At 36.4% G+C, this 13,879-nt stretch overlaps 1 protein-coding gene across 1 annotated transcript in view; it reads left to right on the forward strand.

The window, feature by feature from the left end:
* LRP1B (LDL receptor related protein 1B) overlaps positions 1-13,879 on the forward strand; it is a 2,002,169-nt gene that overhangs the window by 1,516,770 nt on the left and 471,520 nt on the right. The gene's annotated exons all lie outside the window — the stretch shown is intronic.

Below are 13,879 nucleotides of genomic sequence, written 5' to 3' on the forward strand. Positions count from 1 at the left end.
CTGAATGATCCTATATGCATTATTCAGCTGCTTTTTTTAAACTATCAAATATCTTGAAAACCATTTTTTTCAGTATATAAAATTCTATCTCATTCTTTAGAAAGCCTATGCCTATTGTGTACTAAAGATAAACTATTTGATTATTTTCTTCTGATAAACATTTGTTTCTGGTATTTCATCATTACCTACAATGTCACAATGAACATTTGTGCATCTAGATATCTTTATTCATATTATGTGAGTATTTCTTTAGGACAGAATCCTAGAAATATAATAGCAAAGTCAGTTGGTGTTTATTTTATTTTTTATAGTTTCACAAATTTCTGTCCAAAAAGACCATATCAGTTTATAGTTCATCAACTGTGTGTAAAAGTTGTATTGTCCCATATTTTTTACAATAATAATTTCATTATTTTTCAGCTACGACTGTCTAATTTATCGAAAATATCAACTTACATTAATATACCTGATAACCAGTACGTTCCAGCATCTAGTGTATGTTTCCTCATATAAATATACATATTAATATTTTCAAACTTTTTATTTCATATTGGCAATCCATGCTATGCCTGCCATTCTGCTAGGCCAGTATTTGCCTATTCAGATTTTCCAAATTAGTTCAATCATATACTTGTACAAATATACATTTTCATTTCTTTGTTCTCTAAGTAAAGTTACCATACTTATTGATATTTTTCATACCAATTTGTAAATTCCAGAACATGCCAACATGCCATTTTGGCTTGTGTGTGTGTCTGTGTGTGTGTGTGTGTGTGTGCATGTGCTTGTGTGTGTGTGTGTGTGTGTGTCTGTGTATGTGTGTGCATGTGCTTGTGTGTGTGTCTGTGTGTGTGCATGTGCTTGTGTGTGTATGTTTGTGTGTGTGTGTGTGTGTGTGTGTGTGCGAGAGACAGAGAGAGAAACAATGCAACTGTAACTGTACTGATCATAGACTTCAGATATATTTGACTTTTATTGATTCAGTTTAAATCTATGAAGTTTAGATTATAACACTTTGGTCCTCCAGTTTTTCTAGGCTGACACAATTTAGATTTGGAGTTGCTTACACTATACCCACAATATATTAATTTATTAATTCATTTTCTGTGCTCCAAATTTTTTGATAGAAAGTTGAATATGCGTCCATAGGCCTTTAGAAGCTATAGTTTCAGAAGCAACTACAAGTAAACAAACATTTGAAAATCAGTAGAATCTACAAGATACTAGAGGACTAGAGAACAAAAATAATCTCTTTGGGGCAGGGTGCAAGATGCCACTGACCTGAGTTGAGGAAACGTAAAGCTCAATAGAAATCTATTAATTGATTGGGCTAGATAGGGGAGGAGAGGAGGAAGAAGGATAATTCTAGACCTGTGGTCTTCAACTTTGGTTTCCTGGAGTTCCCCGTTACGTGGTCACAGAGTCTAAGAGTTATTTTTATGATAATACTAGATAATTACCTTTTCCATGGTATTGACATTCTCATTAATGATGTAAAAGCAGTGGTGACTAAATTGCTGGCAACTGAGTAGTAATCAAGACAATGGCACCAGACCATCCTAGTAGTAATTGTATTTTTCACTGACGCTTAACAGCTGGGGAAAAAAAGTAAATAAATAAAAACAAAAACCAGTTTCACTTAAAGAACGTCCTTGAAGAGAGTAAAACATTTATATTTTATTGAATCTTGATCCTTCAGTACACGTCTCTTTAATATTCCGTGTGATGAAATACACATAAGGCACTTTTGCTGCATTCTGAAGTGCAATGGTTGCCTGAAGGAAACCAAGTATTTGTGCTATTATTTGGGTTCATGCTTCTTTTATGGAACACCATGTTTTACCTGAAAGAATAAAGAACAGACTATGGTTATTCAGAACTAGGTATGAGGCAGACATTTTCTAAAAATGAATACAATGAGTCTGTCACTACAAGGAAAATGACTTACAATATCTGCTGCAAATAATAGAAATCAAGCTTTCAAGTAAAAATTAGAATTCTGGAAGACTTGTATCAAGCACAGTAAGCTTGATAACTTCCCAATGCTTAAAGGCTTTTCTGATGAGATGGGTGGTGATATTACTGAAGTGATGGGGGGGGGGGCGTTATTGCTAAATGAAATGTGTCAACAGATATGCATAACTTAGGGAACCAATACTTTGCAAATGGCATGATAAAATCATGCGTGGGTAAATGATCCATTCAAAGTGTAGGATAGACCAATGAATTTTAATGTAATAGAGTATGAAAAGTTCACCATTGTGTTTCTGATTCTACACTGAAGCTAACCTTTAAGTAACTGCTGCTTCTTATGTGTTGGTATAGTGTGAAAGAATATCCAGAATTATCTGAAAAGTCTACTAAAACACTCCTCTTTCTTCCAACTTCATAGCTGTGTGAGGCTGGATTTTCTTCACATACTTCAATTAAAATATCATTACAGATAGGATGAAGAAGTAGATGTGTGAATCCTGCTGTCTCCTCTTTTCACTTAAAACAACACAGATAGGGGTTTCCCAGGTGGCTCAGTGGATTAAGCCTCTGCCTTCAGCTCAGGTCATGATCCCAGGGTCCAAAGATGGAGCCCTGCATCTCTGCTCAGCAGGGAGCCTGCTTCCCCCCCCCCCACCGCCCGCCTCTCTACCTACTTGTGATCTCTCACTGTCAAATAAATAAGTGAAATATTAAAAAAAAAAAAAACAAACACAGATAATTTCTTAGAAGATACTGGTTATATTAATATGCGATCAATTCATTTTTATTTTAAGAGATTATTATATGGTTGGGGCACCTGGGTGGCTCAGTGGTTTAAAGCCTCTGCCTTCAGGCGCCTGGGTGGCTCAGTGGGTTAAGCCGCTGCCTTGGGCTCAGGTCATGATCTCAGGGTCCTGGGATCGAGGCCCGAATCGGGCTCTCTGCTCAGCAGGGAGCCTGTTTCCCTCTCTCTCTCTGCCTGCCTCTCCGTCTACTTGTGATTTCTCTCTGTCAAATAAATAAATAAAAGCTTTAAAAATAAATAAATAAATAAAAATAAAGCCTCTGCCTTCAGCTCAGGTCATGATCCCAGGGTCCTGGGATTGAGCCCTGCATCAGGCTCTCTGCTGAGCAGGGAGCCTGCTTCCTCCTCTCTCTCTCTGCCTGCTTCTCTGCCTCTTTGTTATCTCTGTCTGTCAAATAAATAAATAAAATCTTTAAAAAAAAAAAGAGAGAGATTATTATATGGTTAAAACTACATTTTTAGTTTAAATTTCTAATATGGTAAATAGCTATAGGCACAACTCACACAAAATTTCTCTCAAGTCCTCAATGAGACTTTTTAAGAGAGTAAAAGTTCTCAAATTAAAAATTTCCAAACTACTCTTCTAGACTAAAGACTCAGAAAAATTTTGTACAAAGACATGAAAAAACACAGGGTAGACAAAGAGTCATATATCATTTGATATGATTAGAATGCAGGTTGTGTGGCCTGAATCAGTGTGAGATGAAGCTGGAATTCTAGGAAGGGTTCCAATAATAAAGGATTTGATCTGCCAAGATAAAAAGTGTTTAAAAAAAAAAAAGTTTTATTGAGATGTAGTGGTTTTTGTTGTTGTTGTTTTTAAAGATTTTATTTATTTATTTGACAGACAGAGATCACAAGTAGGCAGAGGGGCGGGCAGAGAGAGAGAGGAAGGGAAGCAGGCTCCCTGCTGATCAGAGAGCCCAATGCAGGGCTTGATATGAGGCTCGATGCAGGGCTCGATCCAAGGACCCTGAGATCATGAACCTGAGCCGAAGGCAGAGGCTTTAACCCACTGAGCCACCCAGGCACCCCTGAGATGTAGTTTATATGCCATATAATTCACCCATTAAAAGTGTACATCTTAATAGTTTTTGGTATATTACATTATTAATTTTTTAAATCAGGAAATATATACAATGCATAAAATACAATACACATATAATAAATAAAATTAGCCATCTTAACATTTTAATTATACAACGCAGTGACATTAATTATGTTCATGATATTATGCAACCATCACAACTACTTCAAAATATTTTTATCACTTCAAATGAAACTCTATTTAAGCAATTATTCTCCATCTACCCTCCCCACAACCCCTCATAACCTTTGATGTGCTTTCTTTTTCTATAAATTTGCCTATTTAAGATATTGCATGTTAGTGGAACCATGCAATATTTGACCTTTTGTGTGTGGCTTATTTCACTTAGCATAATATTTTCCAAAGTTCATGCATGCTGTAGCACATATCAGAATTCATTCCCTCCTCCCCCCGCTGCCAAAAGAAAGTTCATTCCCCCTTAGTAAGATTCTATTGTATGTGTATACCACATTTTGTTTATCCATTCTTCTGTTTATGGACAATTGGTTTCTTTCTACTTTTTGATTATTGTGACTGTTGTAAAAGTGCTGCAATGAACATTGGTGTACTAATATCCAAGATAAGTAGTTTTGGTTGTATTTAATAGATAAAGGGAAATCACCACTGTTAAAAGATACACATACACTAGGCCTTTTGTTTTATAATGATCACTCTGCCTATGTTATGTTCAGTGAAGTTTAAAGGTCACGTCTGAAGGCAGAGGTGACTTAAGGGGTTGTTTCCTTATTACAGATCCTGTTTCCACAGTGATAAATTAAACTGAAAGCATATGAATTAAAGTATATATACAACCAAACCATTCTAATCCTCTCCACTAAAATCAAAGCAATTAAAATGAGTAACACTTCAGTGGGTGTATGTGTTAACTCACATGGAAGAAGTGACATATGATAGCTGGAGGTTGGAAATCAGTCAAGTTTGGACTGAAATCCCACTTTGCTATTTATTTCCTGTGTGATACTGTCAATTTCCTCACCTACAAAGTGAGAAACACACTCAATTTTTTTTTGCCAAGATTTTATGAGAAAGAGTATGCAAAGAAGATAAAAAACAAGCATAATTTTATTTAATTTAAAACTTTATATTACTGTATTTGTGACAGATTTGTGGATTATTTAGGATAATTATCCCCTAAATTATTTTTAGAATATGTGTTAGAATTGCTAAACAATCAGAAATAATTATAATAATTATAGATGTGGTAGTGTATTAAGGTCTGACTAGAATTTAAAAATTAATTAAGATTAGTTTACATTGATAATTTACATAAACTTTTCTAAATACTCTCCTTATGCCACCTTATCCCTCCAAGAAGTTGCTAATTTGTTTAACCACTGTAATCTTCTCTTGAAGTTTTGTGGGAGAATTTGTAGTTTGATTTGCCAGACCAAAAAACAAAAACAAAAGAACAAAGTAAAGCAGTCCCCGCCCACCCCCAAAATGAGTTACTGGCATGCAAATAACTTCAATAAGACATAAAATTCATTTATGTCTTGGTATTCCATTTTAATAAATCTGGTATAATGCATTTCATCTCGTTACATATTTTACCACTTACAACCAAATTAATCAATGGAAATGTGATTAAGTCTTTAAAGATGCCAAGGAGATACCATAGAGCTACAGCTGCAGTATAAGAGGGGGTGAGGAGCCCAGGCTGAGGGTGCTAACCCTTCTCAGTTGCTGCTCTGTCTCTCTGTGGGGTGAGCGGGGCTCAGAACTCTGGCCCAGCCCTCTTGTGGGTAGTTACTACAAGGAGGGCAGGACCTGAGGCACTGCCTGGTCTGGTTACTGCTCAGTCTGTCTGCTGGTGGCCAGGGCTGAGGACACCTAAATGAGTCCATTACTGTTTTGACTGCTGGGCAGAAAGGGCATGGCTGGGCCACGTGTCTGGTCCTCTTGTAACTTAGCTGCTGTGCAGGGAAGGCAGGGCTCAGGCTCTTCACCCTGTCCTCGCATCTTGTCTCCTTAGCTGTGGAAAGAGGGCAGAATTCAAGACTCTCATCCCTCCCAGTTGTGGCTTGGTGTCCGCATGGGTTTAATTGGTATGGGAGCTTGCCCAGGCTGGTTATACCATGGGGTGGGCAGAACATGCCCTATAGTACAAGCAGGCTAGAGGGAGAGCACCAGAAATGGTGCTTATTGGTTCTGTCGCCAGCAAATTAGGAGGAAATTTAAGAGAGGTATCTGTCAGGGCTTCTGTCCCTGGATAAAGACTTCAGGTTCCCGTCTTTCCAGCTGCTACTTTCAAATTTGTAAGTGGGTCTTTCTCACTTATGGGCTAGGAAATTTTCGTCTGTTACTTTTGCCCAGGATCTTAGGGTGAGTAGGTTTTTTTGCAGCCACTTTAAGAATTGAATCTCCATTCCCTATAATTCTTTGATTCTCCTGATCTTAATCCCTATTGATTTTTAAAACCAGACATTTGGGGTGGGAAGCACCTTTCTGATGATAGTCCCCAGAGTCAGAGATCCTGATGAAGGACATAATTTCTTCATGCCTTGGGGGAGTGTTCTGTATTTTGGGAATCACCATTGTGATTGTGAGGTCACTACTGCTGCTTTAGGGTCCTAGGGAGGTGGTGTCTCTGCCTCTCTTACTCTTCTCAATGCATTTTGCGTGTGTGTGTGTGTGTGTGTGTGTGTGTGTGTGTGTGTGTGTAGGTGCTGTTCATCTAGTTCTCAGGTCCTATTCAGAGAAAAATGATTTCATATATAGTTGTGAATTTGTTGTGTTCCTGGGGAAAGTAAGTTCAGAGTTTTCTTATACTACCATCTTGAACCCTTTTCCTTCATAATGCTTTTACATTTTTTTTTCCCCAAGACTAGTGGTGGCAGTATGCCTTTTTTAAAAATGATATTGTACTGGAAATATCTTTTTCTTTTCCTTTAAATGGGCTAGTTCCATATCCTTTTATGAGTGCCCTCAAATTCATTTGATTATGTTAATTTTTTCTGTGTGTAATTTTAAAGGTAAAAATGTCACCTTTAAAGTGTATTATTTTAATTTGCTTGGTACATGTCATAAAGACATTCTCAATATGTGAGAATCTTAGCTACTCATTTTTTTCAGATTTTATAAAATAAAGAAATACTTTCAGACATATTTCTTAGCTAACACAATTTTCAAATTACCTATTTAGATAATTGCAAATATTGGAAAGAGGAAAAGGAGCGTGCTTTATTATGCATTGAAATTACTAAGATTGAAAAAAAGGTAAGAATAAAAGATGAGCATTGTGCATAGGGAGTCAGCAAGTAGTAAGTCAAGGGATAATGTTTATACTGCAATGGAAGGCACAGGATAACATCATCATCAAATTACGGAAAGCAGAATCTGGAGTGAGAAATGATTAGTGCAGAGGGAAAGAGAACATGGGATTTCCTCCTCATTAAGTTGTAGTCTGTGTGTTCAGTATGTCTTCTATGAATTCATAGTTTCTTAAAATATTGGAGTCTTTCCAGGAAGATGGCCTGTGTCAAGTTGGAAAGGAAATAATTTTTCCTATAACCTTTTGGGTTTGGGTTAATGAAATATGAATTAAACTGATAGAAGAGCTAATCAGAAAAAGCTCACAAAAAGTTTAATATTAATTTTTTTCTGTATATGGAGGCCTTCATAGAAAAGAAGTGATAGACCATTTTAACAGAGGCTGATCAACTGCAGAGAACTAGCTAAACAAAAATAAAAAGAAACAAACAAACAAGAGTTTGGGTTTCTAGAGGAAGTAAATTGTGTGGAGAGAGGTACATGGGAAAACTAATGGAAGATAATCGTTGTTCAGTAAGATGTTGCTTATGTAGACACATTTTAGTGCTATCTCCAACTCCAGTGATAATGATTGCTCTTCTCTCCTGATCAGAGAGGGGACAACTTCACAAAGAAAATGTATGTCCTATTGTTAAGTAGATAGGGACTATCTCTACTATCTCTACTAGTAGAGAGGATTTTCTGCATCTGCTATTACAGCTTACAATAATCCTTATGTCATAGTAGCTTATTTTCGGGTGGTACATTCTGATCCCTTTCATAGGCATGATTGTCTTAAAGTCTCTTAACCTATAATACCAATCAAGACCAGATCCTTCCAGGGCACTAACATACCTGAACAAGAGATATTGAAACCACAGGTAGAAGTCATTTAATATGAGGAGCAGAAAAATTCATGAGGAACAGTACGTTAGAGAAAGAAAATATAAAGAATTTTGAGTCATCTGTAGAACATTCTACTGAAGTTCTGTAGAGTCAATATGAGGTGTAATTCAGGTCTTGGAGGCAAAACTGACATGGAGAACTCAGGAATGTTCAGTGATCAGTATTAGGATTACTCATAGATTCAGAGCTTCCCATTTCCTCATGAATGTGTCAGAACAGCTGACAGTAATAGAGAGTAGAAGGCAATGTGGTCAAGTACTAACTTTTTTATGTTGAGAATTAGTCTTAAGACAGGAGGCTGAAAAGTTTCCTGTGAAGGTACTCGGGCTCAGGGCACTGCCCTAGTAGATCACATTAGATGGTCGGACAAGGATTCTGTTTGCAGAATCAGAAACTGCTGGATCATGTCAATGTGGCAGAGAATTGGGGCCTTTGCTTATTATTAAACTTGAACTTTGAAACCTATGGTGGCCTCTAAAGTTGTTTTAGTTTATGAGTCTGATTAGGAATGGAGGAAAGGAATGAGAAGACACTGTCAAGCTAATGCATCTACCATAGCATGGAGCACCCACAAAGATACTAGGTGGACTTCAGAAATGGATAGTCATTCACATATGAATCAACATCCCAGTATTGGATCACTACCAAGTTAAGTCTTAGCAGGTGTGTGAGGGTGGGAATAGAGAGACTATTAGATTATTAGATATAGGAGTAGATATAGATTATTAGTAGAGAGGCTAATAATCCCTGATAAGAATTATTTCTGTATGATACATCAGTTTAAATGTAATTACATGTATTTCTTTTTTAACCCTTAGTCTAGGAGTTGAGAGATTGGTGCATATCAACTAGTTTTGATTGCATAACAAACTATCCCAGAATTCAGTGTCTTAAAACTATAACCGCTTATTTATCCCATTCTTCTATGGGTTAGCTGGTGGTTCTTCTGGTCCGTGTCAGTTCTTCAGATCTCTGGCCAGCTTCGGATCAGATGGCAGCTGGATGATCTAGGATGGCCTCCATCATGTATCTGGCAGTTGGTATGCTGTATTCTGGGTTACTGCACATGAGTCTTTCATTCAACAGACTAGTTTGGGATGGTCACATGGTTCTCAGAATTGAGAATAGGCAAACATTTTATAAGCCATATGTACTAATGTATTACTGGTTAAGGAAAATCACATGGCCAAATCCAGATTCAGGGAATGGAGGAATAGACTCCCACTGATGGGTTGAACTACTAAGGGGCTGCACACATAAACCAAGGGGAGAATTTGCGACTTCTATAATCAACACAGTATGTAAGCGATCATTAGCCTATCTCTAGAAGCTCCTAATTGATACGGTGAAATTTGGCTTGGCTTTTTAAAACTCTTTTTTGTTTTATTTGTTACATAGCGTTTCTGACAACCAATTATAGACTATGACAATAATATCTGGCTTTATACATGAACTAGAAATCAATCTGTCTTTGGTGGTAAAGAAATAAAATGAAACAGAAAAAGATTATCTAGTGGGGAAAAGATATAATAAAACTATGGATTAGTAGATTTAATGATATTGAATTGATTCTGTCAACTTCAAGAGTATAAAGTTTTTTAGATTTAGCTCAAATAATGCTGAATTTTTCTTACAAGTCCCTTGTGACTGGTTGCTATTAAGCCGCTTTAATTGCCCCACATCTCTGTGTAAGCAATGTGACTGAAAACTATTTTTTTTGTACTTCTGACTTGAATGAGAAAGTTGTAAATGGTAACTAAGGGGAAAAAAATCTGTGACATAGTGTTAGAAGAGACTTTTTTATAGGAATCAATAAAAGAAAGTATACATATTAAAACTTTTTTTTCCTTTTGAGATATTTATGGCATGAATTCAGCAAATGAAATCAATGTACTGTGATTTATGAATAAGTCTTTGAAGGGGTGATGATGAATTCAAAATTCTTAGGAAAGCAGTAGAGTACCTGCAGAAATAGGCAAGGGGACAAGTGAATCCAGGGTTCCTCTTCGAAGATGGTTATAACTTGTAGGAGTGAAGTAATTGTTTGAAAGGAAAGACATTTCTATTCCATGTACCCATTAAAATGTACTCTGTTTTTGTGGGGTTGGTTTTTTTGTTTGTTTGTTTTTTGTTTTTTTTGGCTTGTAATACAAAAATAAGCAAAGTTTGCCAGAAATCAACTATTAGGTGCATATTCAACTTGCTATTCTCAGCTTTTTAGTATAGCATATCTGGTTAAAAATGTTTTGAGAGAGAATGTTATAAGAAGTTATGCTAAAACAAACCATTACGTGAATCTGTTTCTTAGAGAAGAAATTCATGAACAGATTTTTTTCTTAATTGAATTTTAATTATGTAACTTTAAAAATGACATAAGTAAAATACATAAATAGCACAATTTTTTGTACTTAGCCTTATTTGCAACACCTCCAACAACATAGTGTATGGCTTAGATTATCACTCTTGCAGAATAGCAGACTCAATCAAACATCATGTCATATTCAAATGAATGTTGCTGTTGCAAACCTCATTAACTTTTTAGGATTTCTACCCAGTAGAATTTTCAATGTGTAGTTCTATGTTTTACTGACACGTTGATAAAGCTAAGTGTTAACCAATACTCTCCTCCAACCACGTACCACGGTTCCTTTCCATTTCCGTAAGTAATTTACACCCCATTGTCTTTCTTCCTTTGCTTTCCACTTAGACAGTGTTTCTTGACAACCACAGCATTTTTACTTATGCCTTAGCACACTTAACAATCTTCCCATAATTTTTGATAACATTCTTGACTCTTGTTCTCTGTTTTCACTTTCTGTTGTAGCTTGACGATAGCCTGGGTCTGATGGCTTCTGGGATTTAGTGTTTCTTCTCTCTCAGTACAATCTGATTACACTGCATCCGGCCTATTCTAACATATCTGTGAGCCTGCTCTTCTGTCTTTACCTGCATTATAATTATTGTACACTTTCCATTTCACTCTTTTATTAGTTCTCTAACTACTAACCACACTCATTTTCTTTTTTCCCCAAATCTGGACCAAGAGATAAGCCATGTAATGGTGTCCCTATCACTTTCTTCAAAGATCAAATGCTGTTCCCTATGTTTTCCGTTTCTGACTGTAGAAGAGCAACTCCTGAAAAAACTTTCTCCCCACTGATGGGCATATTTTCCCTTTTAGGGAGTTCAATGATTGTGATGGTTGTGATGATTCATTCATCATTCATTCATTGAGACATTCATTATTTAGTATTACCCTAAGTCCAGATTTCCTGATTTATCTCCTCACTAGCGGAAAGTGTGAAATCTCTAGACATTTACTGAAAATTCCCTTTAATATTCTTGATGTCAACTCATAATTTAACATGCCAACGTCATTTTCCTACCTAAAAATCAGAACCTCTCCTATTTCTCTTGTTAGTAAAATTATTACCTTTTTTATAACCAATTAGAATCAAACCTCACAATTATTAACTCCCTCTATTCCTGTACCTCTGAGCTATTTATTCACCAAATATTTTTTCTTATCCACTGTCACTATTATGGACATCTTTTTGTTCTTTCATTACTGAATATTGATGGTCTTCTACTTGCTTTCTCTTTTTCTGTCTTGATTTTCTAGGAATTTCTGCATATCATAGACAACAGTGCTTTCATTGTGGTCCTCCTTAAAATATTAACTCCCTGTTTTCTGCATCACAAAGTGTAATCCATTACCTCCCCTCCAGGTATCTTTTTTTTTTTTTTTTAAGATTTTATTTATTTGACAGACAGAGATCACAAGTAGGCAGAGAGGCAGGCAGAGAGAGAGGAGGAAGCAGGCTCCCTGCTGAGCAGAGAGCCAGATGCTGGATCCCAGGACCCTGAGATCATGACCTGAGCTGAAGACAGAGCCTTTAACTCACTGAGTCACCCAGGTGCCCCTCCAGGTATCATCTTAACCTACATAATCCATCTCACCAGAAATTTCTCTTCTATATAAAATTTGCCCTTTGTTCCTGTTTTGCTCATACCATTTTTGTCTCATGAACATATCATATTCTTTTTAAAAAAATTTTTGGTGATGTACTGGTTTTTATTATGGCAGAATTCACATAACATGCAATTGATCACTTCAACTATTTTCTTTATTAACATATAATGTGTTATTGGTTTCAGAGGTAGAGGTCAGTGATTCATCAGTCTTATATAATACCCAGTGCTCATTACATCACATCCCTTAATGTCCTTCACCCAGTTGCCCCATCCCACTACTCACTCCCCTCCGGCAATCTTCAGTTTTTTTCCCTATGATTAAAAATCTCCTGTGGTTTCTCTCCCTCTCTGGTTTCATCTTGTTATATTTTTTTCCTTATTCTTTCTTCAAACCCTGCATCTTTACTCATGTTGTTAAATTAGAATGGGAGAGATTTTATAGACTTTCAAATGGTCTCTATTTTAGGAGATCTTTATAATTCAACTCAAATCCCTCCATGCAATTAAGGAATTTGGATTTTTTTCCCCCCTAGAACTGCAGCCCATAGTGGTCTCCTTCCTTTGAAAAACATTTAGGACTTGTCATGTGTCCTTCATATCCTTATCACCTACTTAGTTTTTACCCTATGCCTTTCCTTTGTTTCATTTTTGTCTATAGGATTCACCTCCCCCTCAAAATTTCAAGTTCCCCTAGGAAGGGTCTATTGCATATAATATCTATATCCCTTATAATCTATAATTGCTTGGTAGATAATAAAAATAACTAGCCTTCTTAGGAATTAGTTATGTTAGTTGTATAATTAGGTTGTTAGGATTTGTCTTAAAGCTTCATTTGCAGAATAAAGGGGATTCTTTGGCCTCAGTTGCTTGCTTGGTTGGATTCTGATTAGCAGGGGGAGGGAGACTGGAGACTGCAGTTTTGATGAGAAAGTAAAAGAGGCTGCGTGGAATACTGGTTAAAAGCAGAGGTTCTAGAGCCAGAACATCTAGCTGGATCCAGCCTAGCCCCTTCCTTGCTTTTTACCACTCACGAGTTGTGTCTTTGTATAATTATTTGTCTCTTCATGCCTCAGTTTTCTCTTTTAGAAATAAGGATAATGTTAGTATCGGTCTCAGAGGGTTAATGAAATTCAGTGAGTTAATACATGTTGGTTAGGACAGCACCTAGTATTTAGTCAGCACTCAATTAGCATAAACCATTATGAGTGTTTGCCTTCATTCTCCTTAACTGATTCATTTTTTTTTAAAGCTTCATTCTATAATAAATTAGTGGAATCTAGCCAGCATGCAAAATGGCCATGATAGTATACAAAGATTTCAAAGAACAGAAATTTCTCCCTTCAAAGTCTCAAATACTATGAATGAAGAAAGTAGAAGGTCCCTGAGGAGAAGGACCTCCATGGGTGAAAAGGATGTCGGGCTCCATAGTTCTTCCAATACCTTGTGTCATTTATTGGGCTTTATACACTTGACTGTTATATGTTCTCGACCTTGTCAGAATTCTTAGAATTATGTGACAGAAGGTACTTGTGCTATAGAGTATACTTATGTGAGTAGCCAAAGTACTACTTTTGGGGGTGGAGATGAAAAAAAACCAAAACCAATAGGAAGTGATATATTCAAGATGACAGAATGAATTTCTATTGTTAGAGGCATTTGATTTTCCAAAGATTCAAATACTTTTCTGTCTTCCACCCTTTGCAACTTGAGGCTGCTGGTAACTTCTGTTTGGTGGAGTACCAAGACTAATCAAACCTGAAAAAAAAAAGAAATAAACAAGAATGTTGGTAAATATAAATATGCATCAGATATACAAGAATGCCTGTATTGTATAGTAAAGCATATTTTTGTAAGTTCCTTTT

This window comes from Mustela nigripes, chromosome 3, assembly GCF_022355385.1.
Source record: "Mustela nigripes isolate SB6536 chromosome 3, MUSNIG.SB6536, whole genome shotgun sequence".
Lineage (NCBI taxonomy): Eukaryota > Metazoa > Chordata > Mammalia > Carnivora > Mustelidae > Mustela > Mustela nigripes.